The 23681-nt window shown below is 39.3% G+C and overlaps 1 long non-coding RNA gene across 1 annotated transcript in view; it reads right to left on the bottom strand.

Annotated features, from left to right (window-relative positions):
• Positions 1-3583: 3583 nt before the first annotated feature.
• The window catches only part of LOC310905492, a 34672-nt gene continuing 14574 nt past the window's right edge, over positions 3584-23681 (bottom strand). Inside the window, exon 2 of the long non-coding RNA XR_014589064.1 lies at positions 3584-13089. This is a non-coding gene — a long non-coding RNA (uncharacterized lncRNA). The remainder of the gene's footprint in view (positions 13090-23681) is intronic.

Below are 23681 nucleotides of genomic sequence, written 5' to 3'. Positions count from 1 at the left end.
GAGGGAGAGAGAGAGAGAAAAGGAAAGGACACAAAAGAAAAAAAAATAATAAAAGAAGGGCCACGATTCATGCTGATGCCTGCATTTCTGTTATTAGTAGTGGCCCTGTCCCAGCCAGGAATGTATCACGTGCAAATCAAAACTAACCATTGAGTAATACATGGGATTGTTTCATTTTGCTCCAAGATGAGCAGAATGGTGTGATCTGTATCCACCCACGCTTCAGTAGCTCCAATAAAGTCTGTTCACTGGGATTTTGCTTATGGTACTTGCCAATTTGACCCAAAGCTCTTTGAAATTAATGACTTTCAGTGACTTCTTTGGTTGTCTTTGGATCCAGTAATTGAGAATACATTTGACCTGAAATAATGTGGACATCTCAATCAGTACATGCAAGGAATCACCGTCAATGCAATGGCTGCAAAGATTTATAAACCTCTCCAGTTAAGGAAATTGGTAATTGCATTCCCTTAGCTAATACTTCAATTACATTTTTTTTTTTTTTCATTGAGGGAATTGCTGGCAGTTGAACCCTTGGATTGCCTTGGGATGGTGGTGCTTCTGTAACATCTACCCCTTCTTAGGTCAAAACAGGCATACAAATCAACTCTTAGACATTGGAAGGTGCTCTGTTTTCTTGCATATTAACTTTAGTGTGGGTAAATTTATGTGTTAGCTCCATGCGGAGCCAGAGGGACTCCAGGTTGGGGTTATTAGCCCAGTACAAATCTGCTTCCACTCGGAGACAGTGGCATGGGTAAACCCTGAAGGGTTGAGCCCCTGCAGATGGGTATTTGCACATCTCCCAGCAGTGCCCTCTGTCGTCCATCCAATACCTGAGAACCTGGTTAGTTCATTGCCCAATTTATGAGCTACTGGGTGGATTGGACACGTGAACTAACTGTAATTAAGTTTTTACTGCTAGAATAATACCTCCTTTCTATTCCAGTACTGGGTTTATTGGTTTCTCAATTTTTCATCTTTTGCGCGCGCGCGCGTGTGCGTGTTTGTGCATTTGCTATGATTGTGGGTCCGATGACTAAGAAATAGCAGAGGACACTATGAACTAGGAAGTGTAAAAGGGAAGAAATGTAAATCAGTGATGTTCTGTCCTTACATAAATAAACATTTATATCTCCACCGATAGGTTATCCTGCTTCAGCCTTGTAGATCTACTGTCTCAGGTGGAGGCTGTCTTGATTTTAAACAATCGTCAGATTCTGGAGCAATCTGTTTTCCTCAGATGCTTGGTCCTGATTCTCATTGCCTGGAATGGGAATTAGTGAAACTCAGCTCCTCTTTGGCACTTGAAATCCATGTCCATGTGCTTTCCAGGCAGTGGGGAAGCTACTTTATGCAGATCCATTTATTTAATATATTCTGAACCTCTGCGGCCCTAGTTTTTGACATTGCTGTCATTGAAAATTTATCTGGGCTATTAAATGAGTCTCTGCAATGTCATTCAGAGCCTCAACACACATCTTTATTTAAGAAATCCCATCCCTTCAGACTCTCCCTCGCCTTTCCCTACGATATTTCAGACCAAAGCGAAAGGAAGACTCTCCTCCTGTTGACATTCTGATTTGGGTTGTGAAGAAGGATGTTTTTCTGTGAGAGCTGGCGTTTCCGCAAGCAGCTAGCTGAGCTTGTTTATTCCCCCAGCATTTCAAAGCCTGCACTGTCCCACAGCTCCACGTCATTAGGGCAGCTTTAGTGCCTGACAAAAGTGCAGAGGAAAACCCCCTTGAGCACTGGATGTTACAACCTTCTCCAGAGGAGTGGCCAACCACCTCTGCCTCCCAACACTTGCCTGCCAGACCACGCAGCACTAAGATGCTCAAATATGTTCTTTCCTGGCAGGGCTTGAGAACTGCCAATTTAGTGGGAGAAGGAAGTTGGCAGACCTCTGTCTGTAGAAGACTTTGAAATATTATGATTTTTATCAGAAATGACAACAACAAAAAGAGCATGAGCCAAGTGTGTTCCAAAAGCTACGTTTTTCTGCCGCCTCTCTCCACTCTAACCAACGTCATGGAGAGAATTTCCTTAGGTTTTCTCCAGGAGACAAGCGAGACTCTGTGTAGATGAGCTCTACTCGGTTAGTGCAAATGTCTTGGGTCCTTATGTTTCTAAGGGACAATGCATGTTTTCAGTAAATTATCGACAAAGCAAAAGTGTGACTCTTCTGAGGTCGTTTAAGTGCATGAGGCTACATTCTTTCTTGCAGAGCTGGTGAAAGTAAACAACATTATTATAGATTTTGGTCATGCCCTGGCATCAGTAAGTATAGTTTCTGTGTTTGCCATATGCTCGCATTGAACTGGAACAGCAATGCGTACACAGGGAAATTGTTTAAAGAGCCAGTTCGACCTCAGTACTCGCTGTCAAAATTATGATGTACACGATTCATTCTGCTAACCACAAAAGAGTTTTTGTTTGTCAAGTGAAATAATGTGTAATTTGGTATATCATTTAGGAAAGCTTTTTTTTTCTCCCTTTTTTTTTTTTCTTTTCATTTTTTTTCTCAATATCCGACCACAGGCCTGGAGACTGCAGCGTCAGATTAGTGGATAGCATCCTGCAGCTCCCCAGGACGACAGCGACTCGACGTGAGATAGGAGACAGAAGACGCATAAGCCAAGGCTTTAAACTGTGATTGCAGAAGGCAGCTTGCTGAGCCAAATAAAGAGAAGAGGGAAAATTGACACCCCACAAGACATGGACAATTGTTGCCACCGGCTGGGAGGCCTTAAATTACAAACCCATTTTGTATATCCAAAAGCTTACACTTTCTATTTATATTTCCCACTTCTTCTGTGCACCAAAAGTTGGATTTGGCAAATGCAGCTATTCCCTGCAGGCATATGGGTGAGGTTTTCTGCAGAGAAAATAAACTTGATTGTTGAAAACCTGTGTTTGCAATTACTCCAAGTTTCAATATTCTGAGGTCAAAATAGATCCTTTAAAAATCATAATGCTTTGAAACAGATTCTTTTTTCTTTCTGAAATGGTTATTGGATTAAAATGGAATATTGGAACATTTTGGGTAAGCAAGTCATAGCAACAGCTTTCACTAGAAATTATGAAAATATGGAAAGAAAGTACACAAATCAAGAGTTTGGGATAAAGAAGAACTTTGGGATAAAGAAGAACATGTCTGTTAAAAATCATTAGTTCTAAAAATGAAAACCAGCTATGTTAATCAGTTCGTCTACATTGAACAATTTATAGCAGGTTTCCAATATGACTTCTGGGAGATCATTCTGAGAGTTCTTTGTTTTGCAAGGGAGCAGGTTTAAAGAGTAAGAAATGTTTTCTTCAGTGACTTTGATACACTGGATGAGAATCTTAGTTCCTAAATATTGTCACAGAAAATTTTGTGACTGTCTTTAGACACCCCTCCACTTACCAGCATCCCCCCCCCCCCCCCCCAAAAAAAATAAAAATGTTTAATGTGCCTTAATTTCATTAGGATTGAGGAATACAACCTGGCATTTAAAATTAAATGAGCGGTCCCAGCCAGGAGTGTGTCAGGGAGGTCTCAGAAGCTGGGAATAATTCTTCAATTCTGAAGGAATCATTCAAAGGGACAAACTATTTTTAATCACCTGTTTAAATTTCAATGACATCTCCAGATCATATCACCACAGCTTCCACCTTGGACTACCAGCCCAGTGTGACTTTTCATCTTTCCAGCAATAAAGAATAAGAAATCAAAACCTGAGCAGCAGGAATAGTAAAAGTAATAGTAATAATAAAAGTAATAGTAATATGCAGGAAAAAACAAACAAACAAACAAACCAATCAACAAAAACCTGTAAGTAATTATTTAGGTCCTTTAGGCACACCAGTGCAGTGCAAAAGATCTTCAATAGCACTGCGAGCCGGAGCCTTTCTCCTCCACCTCGGACTAGAGCTACATCTGGCATTTCACCCCTGTAAGAAAACAGTGAGGGGCTTGTTCCAAGGAAGGTGCAAGGAGGGCAGCGAGAGCCCGCTCTGCATGCTCTTTCCCTTGAAATATTCCTTCACTGCATGCCCACTTGAAGGCCCCTTTATGCTAAGGAAACGTAGTGTAAATAAGAATCAGACTCAAAGAGCCTGAAAGGCAATAGCATGAGAGTTCAAACCTTTTCACTTCAAACCCTTTTAGATCAGAGCAGCCCTAAACCTCCACCCAGATTCCACCCCATGGTAGAAAATTGCCGTATGCTCATTAGGGCTGGCTGATGAGTGCTGCTGATTACCTTCTGTTTGGGGCTGCTGTTATGGATGGCAAGAACACTGTGGGCATGTTTTTGGAGGAAAGGAACGGGGTGTCTTTGTTCTCTTTAATTTCTTAAAAAAAAAAAAAAAAGCTTTTTTTTTATAAGTTTTTTTTTTTTTCTTACCTTAAAGTGTTACTTGTAAATGGAGGCCAGAATTTAATTTCATATAGTGTTACTCCACCTTGTGCAAGTGATTTCTCTTGACACTGCACTGACTACTCCTGCACAAAAAGCCCTTTATGACTTACACGCCAAAGAGCCTGAAGTATTTTTTGCCTCTCCGAAAATGACATTTCATTCCCCCCTTTTTTTTTATCACCTGAACACTGGTCTTAAAACCACAGCACGCAAAGGCCCCATGTGAAGTAGGGAAAGGCATTCAGCATCTGCTTATATCCCCAAACTGAAGCACCAGTGTGCCTAAAAAAGCTTGTATTTAAAGGCATTGCAGCTGCATCAGCTCATATTTCATCCAGCCACCAATTTCCTTTTCCCCCTGACAAACAGGCCTCAGAAAGAACGCAGGCCAGAAATTCTCCACGTTAGCGAAACATTTCCTCTTTCCCGTTCTCCCTTCCATTAACATTATTACGCCGCTCCTGGGAAAAGATGACTTTTCCAATCCAGGCAGCATATTTCTCTCTTTCTTTTCTTTCTTTTTCTCTGTTTTCTCCCTCTCTGGGCTAGAGGTAAGGAGGACTGGGGGTCAAGGTAGCAGGGGGAGAAGGAATATGGGGGTGAAAGGAAATATGTTTCTGCGTGACAAAGACCTTAAAATCTGCTTTTCTTTTGCATGCAAACACAGAGGGACATCAACTCTCAGCTCTTCCCTCCACTGAGTGTGGGATACAAAGAGGGAGAAAAGCAGCGTTGGTGACAGCACCCGTAGAGGTGCTCGCTCTGGGAACAACAGAGGTTTGAAGCCCTTCTGACTGGGCCAGGGGTTAAACTCATCACAGCCCCAACTGCAGCCAAATCTACCCACAGCTAGTTAATAACTCAATATTTGCAGCCCTTGAGATATTATGCCTTTATTTAGACATCCAGCAGCACACAGAGAAAGCTTCATGACTTGTGCAATACCAGTTGTTTATGTCCCACCTCGACTGAAGGTCTCCATCCTCCCACCATGCAGGAGCTGCTACAGCAGCTTTAACTCTCGCATCTTTACTGCCTGACATATATCATGACTGTAGCAAATGTGTTTGACCTATGCAAGACCAAAACCAGATCTGATTAAAAAAAAAAAAAAGGTTGATTATACTGGGCATCAGGAAATTTGCACTCATACCAACTCTGTTTTTGGCATGTACCTATTCACTTCAGCCTGTTTCTACTTCGCTTCTTGGCAAACTAGAAGGCAAAGTCTCAGAAGATGGAAAGCATCTCACTGAAATTAGTGGCAAAGCATCTGCTCACTTAAAATACCCTCTGGCACTATTTTAAAGTCCCTTTACCTTATTCTATCATAACTAGCTCAGGAAATCCTTTCCTGAGATGTCTCAGTTCTTATGGAGGATTGCTTCTCCTTTATCATTTTGCCGAAAAGCCCTAAAGTACCTTGGGGTTTTTGTGTTTGGTTTTTCAAGAAGTCAACCCAACCCAGATATCAGGTACCTTTTCTGAAAAAGTGGATTCAGCTGAAATCGAGGGACCGGTTCTCCACTGAAGCATAGGCTTGACAGAAAATTTCCTGCAGATGCTAGTTGCTTAATCACGCAATAGTGACTGAATCAGTAGTTTTGGATCAATTAGCTTGTACACGGTGTTTTAGGGCAGCTCAGTCCTTGGCAATCGAGTATTGAAGGCAATGAAAACCTGGCTGCAGAAATGGGTGAAAAATCAAAGCTTAAAAATTCCCCAAGGGTTCATTTTAAAAGTTCACATTGAACAAATTTGCACTGTGTTATTCTGTTCTATTTTGACTTAGCAATTTTGTTCTAAAATCATCTTTTTTAAAGCTTGCTATTTACAGTAAGAAAGGTAAGAATCATGTTGAGGGAACCTCACAGACTTTTTGGTCAAGGATTGTTGGAAAGGGGCAGTTTCTCTAATTGCTACCCCCCCCCCCCTTTTTTTTTTTTGGTTTTGTTTTGTTTTCCAGCTTGCTTTTCTGTTTTTGCTTTTTACCCTGACTTGGGAGCTTTGTTCAGACAGACCTTCCCTTGTGAAAGGTTTCAGTTTCAACAAATTGCCATTCTGTGACACCCGCCAAATGAGTACCTTGGAAAATTCCCAACCACCTCGAATATGTACGCTGGAGCACATTTCACTTCCAAATCCTCAGCTTGCTGTGGACCAAGCCATCCGTAGGTGTAGCTCCCTTGACGCCAGGGCATCCCCTGTGCAAGGGAGTTTGACCTGGTGTTACGGGGAGGTAAACTGTGTGGGAGAAGGGTGCAGTCAATTTGGAGGTGAGACACAGACTTGGTTTAAAGCTGAGGAGGGTGCTATTCAGCAGTTTTGACAAGAGCAGAGTAATAATATTGTGTCTGGTTTTGATTTAGGGCTAGTTGCAATGCCACATATTAAGAATTAAAATTATTCCTATTTTGCAAGGTTTGAAAAAGATGAATTTGCTGTTTTTCAAGGTTAAATGGAGGTAATCCTCTTGGATTTATGGCTTTATCATTTTCAAATAAAAATTCTGTTCTGTTTAACAGCATTTGCAGCAAATATGAAGTTACTTTTTTTTTTTTTAAACAAAAATAAAAATGTTGGTAATGTCAACTTCTTGTATAAAATGTCATTTTCCAGAAAGGAGTGTTCTTCAATTATAAAATACTTACAACAACAACAACAAAAAATGCATTTATATCTTTTTTTTCATTAGATGCAGAAATTAATTTATAAGTAAAATGCAGAACAGAAATAATAATAAAAAAAACAAACAAACAAACCACCACCACAACAACAAGAAACATTAGCTGCAGATAGACTGCTAGATAACCCAGGTTAGTTGTTCAGTTGCATGTTATGCACCTCCTGATGATGGATTCAACTCAAATCCCCTGAGCATGATCCTTGACTTAATTTTTTCTGTTTAAAATTACACTGGAGAAGCTCAGAAAAAAATCTGAACTGTGTTTTCAAAGATTTTTTTATTTTTTTTTGGGGGGGGGGGTCTTACCTGGTTTCTATGGTCTTCAAATGAAATAAGAATAATAAAAATAAAAACAATGTTAAAGCTATGCCTGGAAAAGTTTTGCTTCAGCAGTCCACCAAAGTCAAAATACCATTTTTAGCAGTCCTCATTCCCTGTCACGTGGTTAAAGATTTTTGCTTCATGCCTTTCTGGTTAGAGATGTCTTGTTCGAGAATTTTATTTCATACATGTCATAGAACAAGTATGTTTTTTATGACATTTATGAATGTGACCAGTCTGGGAACATGCTGTCTGTCTGGTCAGGATTAAGCCAAAATTTAAGTCATTATAACTAGAATTTCCAATTTTGGTGATAGCTGATACATCAGCTAGGGTCAATAAACTGGCAAAATTCATCTTTTATACTACGAAAAGGTAACTTGTCTTCTGCCTTCTAAGAACTGTCAGGGCAAGGTTTTAATTAGGTGAGATATTAATCAGGAAGATTCCTTCTACCTTCCCTGCCTTTCTTTTTCATGAAGACTTAATCTAGTCCTATAAAACTAACTAGTGTAATATTCAATGAAAATAAAAAAAAAAGTTTCTAGATTCTGAAAGCCTATCATAGAAATCAGTTTTGCCCTGAAGTGTGAGAATCAAGCCTGGAGCATCAAAATATCAAAGAATTAGAGTTTTGTATTGTATTAAACTTGCCTGTCTTATTTTGGCTATTCTAACACTCTGCAGTGCATGATTGAAAGCTGTTAACTCCCCAAGATACGCTCCTGGCAAGCAGATTTGAGGTTTTTTTAATATTTTATTTTAATTATTTTTAGTTTATAGCTCAGCAACTCGGCTGACCCAGGGGAACACTTAAACTAAATTTGATAGATGTCAAGTTAGAAAAAATAAAGACAGCAGTGTTCTTTTTCCCTGCAATTACAAATGTTTGCTGGAGAATTTTCTGACAGTATTAAGCATAGCAGAGAACTGGGAAAAGCGGAGAGGGATGTCGGACCTGTTCACTGAGGTCAGTTTGGCTGATGTTCTCCAGAACCTGGAAGGGGAAGAGGACCAGGACACCTATCAGTAGCAGTTGCTCCTAACTCCATATGCAGTGGGTATGCATTTTTTTTTCCTTATGCCCGATTCCTGATGTGTCTTGCATCAAGCTAAAAAGAGAGTGCTTGTTTTTTCAGCTGACATTTGGAGTGGAGACCTGTGAGATGCCCCATAGATGGGCTGAAAAACCCCCAACAACAACAAAAAATGGAGCTTAACGAGCTGCAAAGAAGCAAGGAAGTGCTCCAGGAAACTATGTGAAAGGCTCCTTTTGACAGTCTACCTGAAAAATAAATATCAGAAACATCTGAAAAAAAAAAAAAGGTAGAACTACAATTTTCTATTTTTTTTCCCTTGTAAATCAAAAGATACACAGATATTGTAAAATATACTGATGCAATCAGTGAGAAAGAGGGAAAAGCTAATCTTCACAAAGTTCTATAGGAATTATTCAGAGGGGAAAAATGTTAAATATCTCCAGTATAATATGCTGGCTAGTTGCATCAGGGAAAAGGAATGGGCTTTCCAGTCATTTATCGTTAGATCACTGGCTCAAATCTTTTGTAGGGATTTCATCCAAAACTCAGGAAAATCTGTGGGAGTTTCATTGCTCTGAATCAGTACCCAGGTACCCAACAAGAAAGAACTAACTAAAATTATTAGGAAAAAATAATGAATTTTCATATGTTACTTTGAAAGTGTTCAGAGCTTTTTTTTTATTGGAATAGGAGGAGACACTGGAAACCACACCTCTTTTTCTTACTTTTTCTTTTTTATTCTTTTTACTGCCTTTCTTTTTGCACTGAAACAATCAGTATTATGTCTATGGGACTGGACCGTTTTTCCCACTAGAGAAAAGTTTGAATAAGAAATGCTGCATAAATTGATATATGAAGCTGCATCATGGTTCATATGAATTCATCTGATGCTGGCCTAATATGGTGAATTTTCTTAGCAAGATAGTACTGCCAGAGAAGTGTCCACAGTATAAAACTCAGCATCAAAATTGCTCTGAATCTTACATCTTTGTTAAGCATAAAACCTGAACTACATTTTCCTGCTGGAAATGTCCTTTCCATAGAGGTAACCAAGGGTGGTACTACACTTGCTGATAATTTAGCATTTTCACCATCTATTTTCTAGACATATTAATTAATTGTAAGAAAAGCCCTTTACAGAATGGACAGATATTTTTCTAACACATTGAATAATATATTCTTAAAATGAAATACAATCTGATTTATTTCAACAACTCTAGAGGATGAGAGTATTCCCTCCATATTTTTCTTCCCAGCTTTCAGACAAATAAATCAATATATATATATATTTACAACGGTTGGTAACGAAAAGAAGTTGAGGTCATCTGAATTATTTCATAATCAGGCAGGTAAAGTGGCTTAGCAGATTATGAAACCATGCCGCAGCCAAATTGTTCCATGATGATAATTATTTGCTTCTGTTCTTTAATTCTGGGTGGGCAACACTGCTTTTCCTCTGTCCATTGGAAAAAAAAGCAGGATGGCTCTCCCTATGGTTTTTGGCTTAACTGCACACATCTGGGTTTCGTATCAAAAGAAATAAATATCAGACCTAATTAATCCTCCGAGGCTGCTGGGTACTGACTCCTGAGCAACATGAACTTTAATTACAGCTTCAACCAGGCATAGTGATGGGGGCAGTTGTAGAAGGCTGACTGTTGATTTAATGCAGTATATCATGTCTAAAAGTATCTGGAACAACACTGATTTACATCAGCTGAATATTTGGCTCATTTGAGATTCTGTGGGGAGAGGAGGTATACTTATATACATAAATACACCCTAATTTGTTCAGATGCAAAGTGTAGCAAACTGCATAACAAAATGCTTTGGAAATCTGGGGAACTTTTTATAAACACAGTTCTTCGACAATTTGCTGAGATGAAAATGTTGAAACTGCATAATTGGGAAAAATAATGTGATTATACATTCTGTCAAGAAATGAAAGCTACTTGATTCACTAGTCCATTATAAAAGATTATTTTTAACTGATAACATATGTAATGATTCTACCAGAAGATAAAGTTCCTATATTTCAGACAAAGGGCTATCTAGACAGCAGTATTCTGATTAGTTTTACATCTTTTCTAATTCAGCTAATTTAAGGATAGACTTGAGGGATTTAGTTGAACAGCAATAAAACTTGTCGGGAATGGGGTCTGTTATATGTTTTATAATTCTAAACCTGTCTCTCTGTCTCACTTTTACTCCCTCTTTTTTTTTCTTTTTTTTTTCTTTCTTTTTCTCTCTGAAGACTTTAAAACCGTTTTGATTGCAAATATATGAGTGAATTCAGAGCAAATGGAAGTAAAGAGACTGTTAAGACTGGCCTCGGTACAGACAGGCTTTGTACAAACTTCCCCTGCTTGCCAATGCACCTCAAGTCTAGCTTGCAGTAACCCTTGTTATTCTAGTCCTGGATTTATCTAGCAGAGGGTTGCCAATGGTACCAAATCATGTGGTCGATTTTTGTAATGAGGACTAATGAGACCACCATACTTATTTTCTCTCCCAACAAGAGCTTGAACTGGAACCAGCATCCCCAGAGGTGCAAACCTGGTGTATTAATCCCCTGCAAAAGCACTCCTGTCTCCCCACCATGCCATCTGAAGTCATACCCATGAATCCAGTCTGGTTTTGTTGTGCTAGGCAGCGCTGTGTTTACATGACTATCCATCTATTACAGGATATTATTTTTCCAGTGGAGAATATTTCAAATATTTCCAATGAAGATTTTTTCCCTACTTTTTTATTGGTATTATTAAAAATAAAAAAGGAAAGGAATAAAATCATACCACAAAAATCTACAGTAATGTATGAAAAGGAGGGAAATTTGAGAATTTAAAGGTCAAATTGATACCCTCCTTGCTCCAGTATGTGATGGTCCTGGTTGATGCACATAATGTAGTCAGAAGTGATTAACTACACGCAACATATTCTCAAATTCTTTGCATGTGCCTTAATTTCACACTCTTTTACATATTTATGTCATTTGAATACAAAGCAAGAGAATTTTCTGAATAAAAATAAAATAAAATAATAATGGTAGTTAGCTTTGGTATAGAGTCTTGCTTTTTGAAAGTAGTTAATAAACACTAAAGACCAGATTCTTTGGTGCAATGACAGGAAAGTACATAACCAATGACACAAAGAACTAATTTAATTGCAGAAAATTTCCAGGACCACTGCTTCCTTGTACCCAATCCATACATATCCTTTATGGTCTATCGAAGAGCTGCCACTAGCCTGATTTAAATTTTACATATCATTCTATGAAGGGAAGAAGTAAAATCCAAACTATCTAGTGGGTAGTCCCAGCTGTTCTTGGCTGCCAAGAGCACTGTGCCATCCAAGGTATGAAGGGATGTCTCACAACTCTGTGTGACTCTGACTGCCTTGGAGTCTTTGGCTGAATATTTCATAACAGCTTCTTCTCTTGAAAGAAAAACAATGGCTGCAGAAAGGTCATTACTGGAAAGCACATAAACTGCCATTATTTCTCCTCTATCAGTCCTTCCCAGCTGATAAGGCTCTCATTAGACCCTTAAGTCCAGTTCCTCTTAACCTAATGTCTTCAAGTGGGCACTTATATGCTCCTGTTTTATTAAATGTTCATTCCACCATTATCAATGATATGTAAGTATTTGGTCTGGGTGCATGAAGGTTAGAATATGGACTTATCTCCTGTCTATGCATCCTCATGAATGGCACCATAACTGTGCTTTCACTCTATTCACACCCAAAAACTGATAGACACAAATGCATGCTTTGGGCACTAGGGCAAAATGTACTCAGAACTGCAGTGTTTCTTTTGAGATTATTCAGGTTATAACAACTTATTTGTTCTTAATTATTTCTTCAGCTACTTGTGGAATCAAACGGCTCAGAATAAATATTTTAACAAAATGGGTCCTGCAGTAGTTTATTCCATCTACTCTGTCCTTCTGCTAAGCTAGATGAAAACTCATTATAATAACGAATAACTGCATTTAGATTCATTCTAGCTTCCCATTACAAAAAAGGTGAATACCTCATTTCTTCTAGTCATGTACTTGCCCAGCAAGAGAAATGAAATGATGTTATTTTGAAGGTAGAGAGCTGGGACAGTTGGTACTAGAAACTAACAAAAAGATAACTCACCTTAAGAATATGTTTATGAGTGTATTAGCATTAGTGCATGTACTATTGCTTGTGGAACCACAGCCTAAGTACCTTGTTTGGTCACCCAAAAAAATAAATAATTTCAGATTCAGAAAGCATGTTTTCCTCAGCATGAGCTTGTAGCCTCAGCTTCCTCCTCCTTCTGATCCAATACATCATTTTTTAAGAACTACATGGTTCAGAAGTTAGTACGTAAGGAGCAATAAGTGGTATGAACGAAGGCATAGAAACTTGTTCATGAAGCCACCTATTTTTAAAATGTGTTTTGAGAAGCTGTTTTCATTTTCTTTTTATCTTTAAAAACAACACTGAAAAGCAAAAGCAAAGTTCTGAGCACTTTCATGCAAAAAAAGGAACAACGCAGGTTTGGCTTACATTGGGAGAAATTATGTTTAGTGCAGGGAAATGTTCACCAGAGACCTTGCATTTCTCAGAGTTGCTTAAACAGCTCAGAAAACCCATCTGATTAGGCACTCTGCAAAAGAAAAAACAAACCAGTTTGTTAAAATAGGCTTTAAATGTCAAAATAAAGATTTATGACTCAGAATTGAACACAAATAAATAGCTGGCTGCATATTTGGAACAAATTCTTTTTATTGTGCAACTAATATTGCTGAGATTACTATTTAAAATTTGAATGAATTTGTCTTTCTGGTTTGCACATTATTGGTAGTGAAGCTGAAGGCAGCACTGAAAACATTTGCTGGGATGTAATTTTGGCAGAGAGCAAACCCTGGGATGCAAGAGGCTGGTTGAATACCCTGCACCTTTCTTTGGAACCAGTCTTACAGCACTGAAAGTGTTTGAATCTGCCAGCAGACATGACCGTCGGTCCAATTTCATCCTGTTTATTCAGCTAGCAAATATGTAGTTAAGGTGGGACTAACTGTGATCTAATTCTTCTGAGAGAGACTTACAAAATTATTGCCAAAAGAAGCAACTAGAGGCATTGTTATCATTAATAGCTGGTAAGCAAATTCCTCTCTTGGTTGTGCAAAGATCATCTTCTTGAGTGAATATAAGCAGCAGGTGGATGCTTCCACCAAGGTGCTGTTTTCACAACACCCAGACACCTCTCTGAAACTCAAGGGCACAAGGGTAAAAGACACGTTTAAACATTTGCTTGCAGTTAAACATGCTTAAAAGACTTTCCACATGAAGACAGCTTGATGAATCGGAGGTTAAAAAAGGCAGGCTGCTCTTCCAGTGTGTTTCTGGAGAAATTATGAAGGAAATGAATTGATAACTATTTTGGAAACTACAGTCAAGGATTTCAGCTGATGTAAACCAACATTGTTCCATTGGTTTTGAGAATGGAGAATCTGACTTTGTCTTTCCACCTGTTTATCCAACAGGGATAATCAAAAAGAAAAAGGCAAAGCTCTTTGGTGTCTTATAAGTGAACACACTTTCTTCGGATTATGCCATGTTACTGTAGGGACTTCTATATGTCAGAACGCAACTGCATAAAAAAGTATAGAACAAATATAGTCTTTCATATTTTCATTGTATTATCCATATAGAAATTCATCTCCATCAGATGTAATTTGGAGAGTGAAGGAGAGTTTCATTGTTATTGATTATAACATTCAAATCCACTTGAGAAACTCTTCGTGAACATCATGGCTTGGTGCAGAGTTGGAAAATTTCATATCACTTTGGTGGAGGAAGCTGACTAGAAATATTCAGTGATCAGATATTCAGAGATGTTGAACCTCTGCAAATTCTTCACATTTCCATAGCAATGTTCCAGGGGTTGACACAACTGGGAATCTGTTGATTATCATTTATATGTTTTTTTATGACTCCCTTAGGGGGAAAAAAAAAAACAAACAAAAAAAACATGAATCCCTGTAAATTCATCTCCTGGAGAAGACAATATTGTCAGCTCTGCTTGTGCCCTTTAGAAATGCACACAACTTCAGTCCATGCTTGTGCCAGCCTACTTGCCAGCCTATGCATACTGGCAACTGCAAACCGCTGCCTGTCTTCACAGCCTGCACCAGTCTGAAATTTGCAGGTCATTCTGCTTAGTTCTCTTGTTTACTTAGCTGTATTTCAAGCATGGGGTTTTACGAGAAAAATTAAGGATTTGTGTTGTGAGCTAAATTTTTTGTGTTGCAGTTTCTCATATGATTTATCCAGCACAGACTTCCACTACAGCTTTCCTTTTAGGGAACACATTCACCAAGTCTCTACCTCTAACTATTTAATGAAACATGTAGGAAGTTAATATTTTGGGAGACTGACTCATTGATCAGATTTGACAGATGGATACATAGATACAACACAGACAGAATGATTGTATAAGCCTTAAATCCCTAGGGAGACCAGCTAAAAATCACTTTGTGAGGAACAGACTCACTTATTTACTAGCAGTCGCAGAACTGCAGGTGGGATTTCAGATGGACTGTGTAGCTTTGGCTTCAGGAGTGTTTTGTCTATATAAATGAAAACCAAAATAGAAATTAAAAATGTGTGAAATGGGAGAATCAGAACTTTCAATAATTTATACGTGGGCCAGGAAAGATGATTGCATGCTCAGTACGTTATGTGCTCATATTTGTCTGGGACATAGAAGAAAAACACAATCATGTTTATAAATGTCCACTGATACCTTTGTGCTTTTCTGTTTCAATTTCTTTTTCTTTTTCACCATAATCAATTCTTTCTTTTCCATTTTGACTTGATTGTAAATATGGCATTTTGGCGATAGGCGACAGAACCACTCTGGGCCAGATGTGCTGGCTGCCTATGAAGGCATTGGCCATAGGATGTTAGTGGTTTAAAGTAACAGGAAACCTGAGGAATATCATAAATCAGACTTTTCTGACTAGGTTTTTTGTACAGAGTATAACAAAATGTATTGAATAACTTAAGTATGTGTGAGCCTCTTGCCTACCAAATTGCTGGGGTCTGCCAGTGGAAAGCACACTAATTTGATGTTGGCCTCAAACAGAAAATTGTTAAACAAAAATTAGGTTTCAGCATTTTAACAAAAAAATCGACTTGGAGCTCAGTGTTAACAGGAGCCTAAGGATTTAACTAACTGTAATGAAAATAAAGAGAGACAAAATTCTTGACTTTCTAAGCCCCAGTTCTGAGAACAGATTTTTTACTTCTGGATCACAAAACAGCATGAAGGACAAAGCATGACCCAAAGGGTGGGTTTTCTTTCCTCTCTCTCTATGGTCATGGATTTCATGAGATCACAGAATGATGTTTTGTACTTTTGTACTTTTCCTCACTTGTATTGTCTACTGGGAGGTGTCCCTGCCCATTGCAGGGGGTTGGAATTAGATGATCTTTAAGGTCCCTTCCAACCTAAACCATTCTATGATTCTATGATTGACTTTTATTCATGATAAACAGAAGGTAGTAGGCCAAACTCATTGAATCCATAACAGCTTTAAAAAATGCTAACCTCTGACAAGCGAGGACATCAGAAGGGTCAGAGCTCAGAGATCTCCCACGTGGTGTCCTGGCCCTGCTCTTGTCAGTGGAGGGCACTTAAGGAGAGGTGTGGGAACCACAACCCAGCTATTCCCCATCGGGAGCTGCTTGCTGTCCTGACGTAAGCAATCACATTTCATTGATACCCCCAGAGATAAACCTGCCTACGGCAGTGCAGATCCTGGCCTAACCAGCTAAAATTAGTTATTGCTTGGTGGTTCATCCAAGGCCTTAATTAAAGATGTACTATTCTTATAATCCATTTAAACATCTTAAAAGGTTGCCTGTTTCTCTCCCAGCTCTTTTCTACTCTGGTTAAATAAAGCAAGTACAAGTAGCAGAATGACTTCTTTTTCTATCTCAAAACCACCCTTTTGGGTGGAAGAAGTATCTCTAGACTTTCTTCAGTCTCCTCCTTTTGATTGTTTTGTGAAGATAGTCATGACATGCTGCTGTATTCTGAGGGAAATGTACCCTTCTGGTGTATGTATCCCACACCACTGCACTACCGCCCACACCTTCTCAGACTCTCGTCTCTTCCCTTTCAGGAACCACTGTGAGGTCGCTTTAATATCTACAAGGTCGACACAGTTACAGTGATAAGAAACCTCTGTGGCCAAGGTAAAAAATGGCACATTTTTTTTCCTCCATAATGTTGATGCTTTTCAGTCAACCTGAGGTGCTCTCTTTCCTGCTTTTTCCATTGTGTTGCTACATGATATATATGCATATGGGCCTTCTTCTGTGTCAACTTCTGATGGCTGTGGGGGCAGTTAATACATTAAATGTTATAGAGAGCTCCTACTTGAAATGTACCCGCAAGCCTTAGTCCTGGGCCATATTTCTTATACATTTTTTTTTTTAGTATATATTTTGGTTTCTGGCAGAGCTACAGGGAATGAGTGTGGCGTGCAGCATGCAGCATTTCCCAGACTGTGTAGCTTGGCACCAGAAAATAATTTCTCCAGAGTTCAAAACCTGTCAGGATGCTCTATCGAAACCGCTCCACATTTAAGATGTGTAACACTAAAATGTCACTTTTGGAGCCCAAAACGGAGTGCCTTCAGCATTCTGATTGGCAGAAAACTGATGGTTAAGCTCCAGGGAATTTCTACTACAGCTGTAAACTTTCAAAAATACTTTGCTGCTGCAAAAACCATAGAGTGTGGTTTAAATGAACAATATGCCCTCTTCATACCTCATCACCAGAAAGAACACGCTTTCGACTTAAGCAAGAACAATTCGTAATTTCATTTCTATTTTTTTTTCACCCACATGAAACAGGTTAAGCAGTTTTTAGCTTGGTTTCTACCTGCCATACAAATAGGACTATATTCCAGACATCTCCGGGAGAAGGAAGAGATGATACCGATGCTTGTGCAGATGTTTGGATCCTGTTCTCTTAATGTTCTATGCAGGATGAATTTAACCTACTTATATGCCTTGCAGAAGACTAGATCATGGCCCTATTCCTTCCCTGGGATCCTGGAGAAAGCCAAGTCTCTAGCTAATATGTTTTTGTGACATTCTGAGCTTGGCTTTCCTCCGCCCTTGTGGGCCAAATCCTAATATGACCCAGTGCTCTCTCACATCAGCTGGAGTTTTGCCTGAATAAAGTATAAGTCAAAACTGAGCAATGCCTCCAGCTTTCAGTCCAGCACTTCCATTTCACAAAAACTCATTGTATTATAAAAAGATACATCAGCTTCAGCCCACTGCAATTTCCCCCCCACCACCCCCCCCCTTTTTTTTTTATTTTTTTGGCTATGATTTAGTAAAATCTGAAATAGGAGAATGCAGGTCTCCTCCTCCCATTCCTGGGGCTACACCCTTCCCTGAACAAACCTACTCCCAGTGGGACCTGAATCCTTACTGGACCAGTTATGTCGCCCAGGCCAGAGCTTCTTGGCACCCTGCCGTATTGCAGTGCACAGAAAGGTGTCTTCTGAAGTTGCTGGGTCAGGCTCTATTTATTTATAAACAAAACCCAGCTTTCACCCCAGTCTTATTTTAACATTTATTCCTATAATCTCCCCCTACACTTCATTCAAACCCAAGGAATGATAAATGGTTTTATAGGAACGATCCTGACAGGCAACATAGGAATATCTAAACAGTCTTGGAGAAGGAGATGACAACTCTCCAGATGAAGAAAGGCTACTGGAAAATACGCGGGCTCAGGGAGAAACGTTGAGCACTGATTCTTGATGAGGGTTGCATGTGTCATCTTTATTTGTTGTCTTCGTGGTTTTCACACTTTTAAAGTCAGTTCTGGCCATGAATCATATGGGCACCAAGGCTGGGGCTCTCTGGGGTCCCTTCCAGACAGCTGGGGCAGCTGTGAGACATCTCAACTGTCCTCTATGGGGCACTGCAATGAACTTTGCTGGAGGATTCTTTGCCCCTGCAAGTCACAGTTTGCACGAACCATAAATTCTTGTCCAAGTTAGCAGGGTCCTCAAGCTTGAACCCACCAGCTGGATGAGATGCTTTGGAGTGCAAGGGATAAAAGTGGAAAGGGCATCACATCTTTGGGTGGACCACAGGTCTGTAGGTTAGGAAACACAGTGTGACTGGAGATGTCCCTGACATGTTGTGTGCAGCACCTCTACATGACCTTTCTGTGGTAAGATGTGCCCCACCACAAGGGGGTTGGCTTCCCCCAAGGTTGGATGGGGAGCAGCTTTGCTGCTTTCTGAGCTCTCACGCCACCAATATTTAAAATAATGATGAGCATAATGAAGACAAGAAACCAGCCAAATTCATCTTTGATGTCAATCTATTAAATGTGTATTTTAGAGTTGCCTTTGAGTCTTTAATCACAGTGCTTCAGTGCTTTAATTGTGCCTTCTTCTTTTGAAACATATTACAGCCAAATGACTGAGCAATCATCACAACAATCCCATGAATGAGCCGGATAAGTAAGATTACGCATGGAGAAACTGAGAGAGAAAAAGAGACCACACAGCAAGTAGTGTGAGCCATGGGATTAGAAATTGGGATTTCTTTTTCTCCACGCACAATCCACTAGGCCATGCTACCCTGTATGATCTCATGAAAGAAGTATATTTTCCATCTGCAAGGAACTCCTAACAGTATCAGCTAAGTGCAAATTAGCATGATCATTAGCCTTTCTTTGAATGAGACAGCTGCCAGGAAGCCTGTGTGTATGTTTGAGGAAGAATTCCTAATGTCTGTGTGTCTGGAGGAGTATAAATTCTTCTATTCTCCTCCAGTAGCCTAATTAGATTTTACTCTGTTTATTAGAAGAGTTCGGTTGCTAGCTTAACATGAAATAAAATCCGCATGATTAAGAAGTCATGAGCAGTAAAGCTTACAGTATGCTGTTAGAAATTTTCCTTTCATATCAGCAACGATGAAATCCTCCAGTGTTAAAGTGAAAGCAGGAGTGTGTTTAGATCCAGCAGTCAGGATCAAAACAGAGTGTCAGGAATAGAGGGAGGGTGGGAAGGGGTGTGTGTGGGGGAGTCATGTCATTGAAATGGTGTCTGAAAGGAGAGAATTACTTGAAAAGTTGTGTTTTTAAGCACATGGTGGACTGGAAGATCTTTCCTTATGGATCTTCCCTATGAAATAAAGATAAAATAGAAGCTCTTCTGTTACAAAGATACTCTTCAGGTCTCCTCACCTTCTTCTGTAAACACAGAAGTCCCTGTGTCCAAGGGTCATAAGAAGATGGGCAAATATCCAGATCTAAGCCTATGTGAATGACTTTGATAGATGTCCAGATCTAAGTCTTGCAGGACTTGATGGTTTCGAATTTGCCTCCCAGTTTCCAGGTCTGTGGTGGCACCGAAATCCAGGCATGCACCCCTAAAGACCTCCATGTAATGTTTTAGGTACTGAAGGCTGGAGAACCAGAAAAGATGGCAGATATTCTCTTTCACTCGACTTTGCTGGGAACAGCTGGCACAGTGTCACACAGGAAATCATTATCAACTGCAATAAGGACTTTTCCAAATGGACTTAGAGCTGATGATCCCAAAAATCTACTCAAAAAATTCCTCTGTATTCACTTACCTGTGGAAAGAAAAGTACAGAGTATTGTTTCTTTCCCTCAATAATCTGAGAAAGCATCCTTCAACTGCAATGAAGGTTGTTCTTCTAGGAGACCTCTCTTACAAGAAGCAGCTGTTTCAAGTGCAAGTTTGCAGAGATGCTGGGGTGCACGCATAACCTCAGAGTCCAGACTATACTGCTGATAGTGGTAACCTGATATATAGCCACAGACGTGATGAAGTCCTACTTCTCATGGGTCATTTAGAAGGACATTAGGGATTAAAGTCAGGGTACAGATCTGAGGACAAGATAGTAAGCTTGGTGCTGTAATAAGTTCTGGAGCTTAAGAAAGAAAAGAGAAAGCTCAAAGCAGAAGACTAGGAGTCAAGAGAAGAAAGACTGGAAACCTAAAGTTTTCCCAAAAAAGCAAAAGGATTTGTGTAACCCAGGGGACTAAAAGCATGTTTTGGCCCATGGTCTGGTTTTCCTCAGCACGTGCCCAGCCACAAGAGTCCGTGTGGTTCTTCTGTTTTCCCAAGTCTTTTGAAATATAGATGCAAGAGTCTTGAATCCCTGCACATCCCTGCATTCCTCAAGCAATTGGCCCACCAAGTAGTTGTAATTCAGGATACCACCATACACCCACGTGTAAGATTCCTTAACAACTATGCACATTTTTAGGCTCAAAAATTTCAGAATTGTTTTCACTGTGCCTGAGCTGTAATTGGCTCAGCTTCCCAAGTGTTGGATCATCTAACTAGAGTGATTTTTGACTCAGAGCCCAGGCTCCATATCAAAACATTTATCAATTAATCATAAAAAGTAACTAACATTGTTGTCCACCCAAGAAAAACTGTCACTTACAGACTCATGTATGTTATTGCTTATGAAAGAGCTGCTATATAGAAGTTGATTTCCTGCACAGACCAGGTGGAAAATCTGCTAAAGGCAGAGGTCAAATCTAGTTTAATTTTATACCCTTTGTTAAGAATGTTCTCTCTCTCTCTCTTTCTCTCTCTCAAAAAAAAAACACCCTTGTGTTCCTTTCCAAGTTTTCTAAAGTTAATTCATGTGGAAGAAAAAAAGATTAGGATAAAATTTCAAATATTAAATTCAAATGCAGGATTAATGAGTTTTATTTCAAAACCCAAGAGGTTGTCTGGAATTTAGGACATTTTTTTAGTAGCAGACACGAGACATAGCCAGATGCAGTCGTGTTTTGGACCAGCTCAGCACAAATTTAGCACCTTGAAGGAGAAATTTTATGTCTGTTTTGTAAAGCAAACATTTCAACTTTTCCAAAACCTGTTGTCTAGAAGGTATTACTGTTTCATTGGATGAAAGAACGGATTTAAAATAATGCTGACGGGTTGTTCTTGCACATAGTAACTGCCACTTCCATCACCATCGGTGGAGATGATGTAGGTCCTCTGTCTCATGCAATACATAATATAAATCTCTCTCTCTTTCTCTCTCTTAACAGTGTAAAGCAACCCAGCTTAAAAAAAAAAAAAAAAAAAAAGAATTAAAACATTTCCTGAAGCTGAATTCAAGACAAGCCTTACAACACTCTGCAGGAAAGAGCTTTTTTGCAACTTGGTTTCTTAAAGACCATCAGGGAACAGCTTGGCAGATGTACAAATGCAATTCTTCTCACGCCCTTACAGATAGCATGGCAAACCCATGGATGATGAGCTACTTCACTTCACGCCCGCTCCCTAAGGCAAAGGAGTTGTAGGCCAAACCCATCCCTCCACTAAAAGATTATTTTATCGTCACAAAAATTAATATGTTCAATTTCCTTCCCAAGCAGGCTTGCATCAAAAAAACGGTAGTGTTTCAGTTGACCATTACAAGTTTGCTCAACTGAAGGAAAAAATATTTGTTTTCAGTCAAGGCTACACTTTAGTGATGACTCAAGAAAAGCCAGAAATACCTGCAAAACATAGCCTGAAGATCCAGAGCAGGTTATCTGGATATCAGTGTCTTTTGGACAGCCTTTTTGGCCTGATTGTGCCCTGTCTGAAATCAAAGAACAAATTCGCAGCAGAGTTCAATAGAAGGAGAAGTCCAGCACTGAGTTTAATGCTTTATGCATCAGCAGTGAAAGATTGGTGGGAAAGGACCTAAACCTTGCAGTGAACACCTTCAAACATTGAAATCTTGTCTTGAAAGATTCCAATTATAGCAAGAAGAAAACACTAGTGTTTCAGCTTCATATTCTGGCTTTTCTTCAAATTGACATACCACAGTCTGTAAATAGAACCAAAACTGAAAAATCATTCTGTTTAAATTCCTTCATCGCAATAGAAGTCTGCCTCACCTATGGAGAATCAATGTAATTAGCTGTAACGTGAACCGGTAATTAGGACCTGGTGACAGGCAAGCTTCATATGAACTATTCCATTTAGAAAAGCACTCACAAATGTTTTTTTCTGATTTCTCTTTGAGCTGGAAATCCTACAAGAACAGGTTTCTTTTCTTTTACTTGTTCTATTTTTTTTTCCCTGTAGTGCAGAACAAAAATAGTCCATGGAAATAGCCTTGTCTCACAGTACTTCTGTTTATGGTCCCCTTCAAAATCAGTGAAAGTGATGCAAAAAATATATATATATATATATATATATTACACAAAGTAACAATGCTGTACAGAAAACTCTGGAGAAGTCAAGTTGCAGCTAAAGTTTCTTGTCAACCATGACTTTATTTTACTCAAATACTCAGAATCACATCCTGTCCCTCTAACCTTTGACAGTGATGGAGGTTTGGATTTGGAGCTTCATTTTCTAATGGATTTATTTCATCCATTTGATTTTGGACAGAGAGGGAGAAGATGTGTGTAGGTGTCAGGAACTGTATATTTTCACTGCCTTGAGCTGTGCTAAATGCTATAGAGAACCGTTGCCTGAGGAATGGAGAAGTTGTCCAAGGCAACAGCAGCTACACTAACATCAACAGAATTTCACTTAATATGAGGCTAATGTCTCTTTTAGGTCCTTCTCCTCTCTGAACTCATCCCTGACATTTTATCAGCATTTTAACATAGAAAGTATCCTTAAAGCCCAAAGTAAAATTTGGTGAAGACTTGGTATTTAACCTAGTATAACAGATCTGGTATTAAAGGCACAAGTCTATGTTTCATTTTGTGTGTGTTAAGGGAAACTTTATTCCTAGACGCTGCTTTTCACATCTACAGTCCTTGTGAGTACTGTGCAGTTTGACACAAACCACTCATGTCCAAAAGTTGCCCCCAGGTCTGTTGTGTCCCTGTGACTCATTGTCCAGGCACAGCTTCATGGAATACTCGGCCAAGGGAAATGCTATCCAAAGGAAAGCAGCAATAGCTGAAATGTATCCGATGCACCAACAGGATGTGAACCCTACACAATGTCTTCCTTTTTCGAGAATGCATACTCTTAACACAATAAAAATATTGGGCTATGCTCCCACCTGGACTGTGTGAGTACCTCATAAGGCTGCTTAGCTGAATAGGTTTGATCATTTTCCATTCTTGGCCTGGACCTCAATGTGAAATATTCCCACAGTCAGATGCTCATTTACGTAATGAACAAGAAGCGAAGCATCCCAGTGGCC

The sequence above is a fragment of the Anser anser genome (genome assembly GCF_964211835.1).
Source record: "Anser anser genome assembly, chromosome: 11".
Lineage (NCBI taxonomy): Eukaryota > Metazoa > Chordata > Aves > Anseriformes > Anatidae > Anser > Anser anser.
This window is presented reverse-complemented; position numbering and strand designations above follow the sequence as displayed.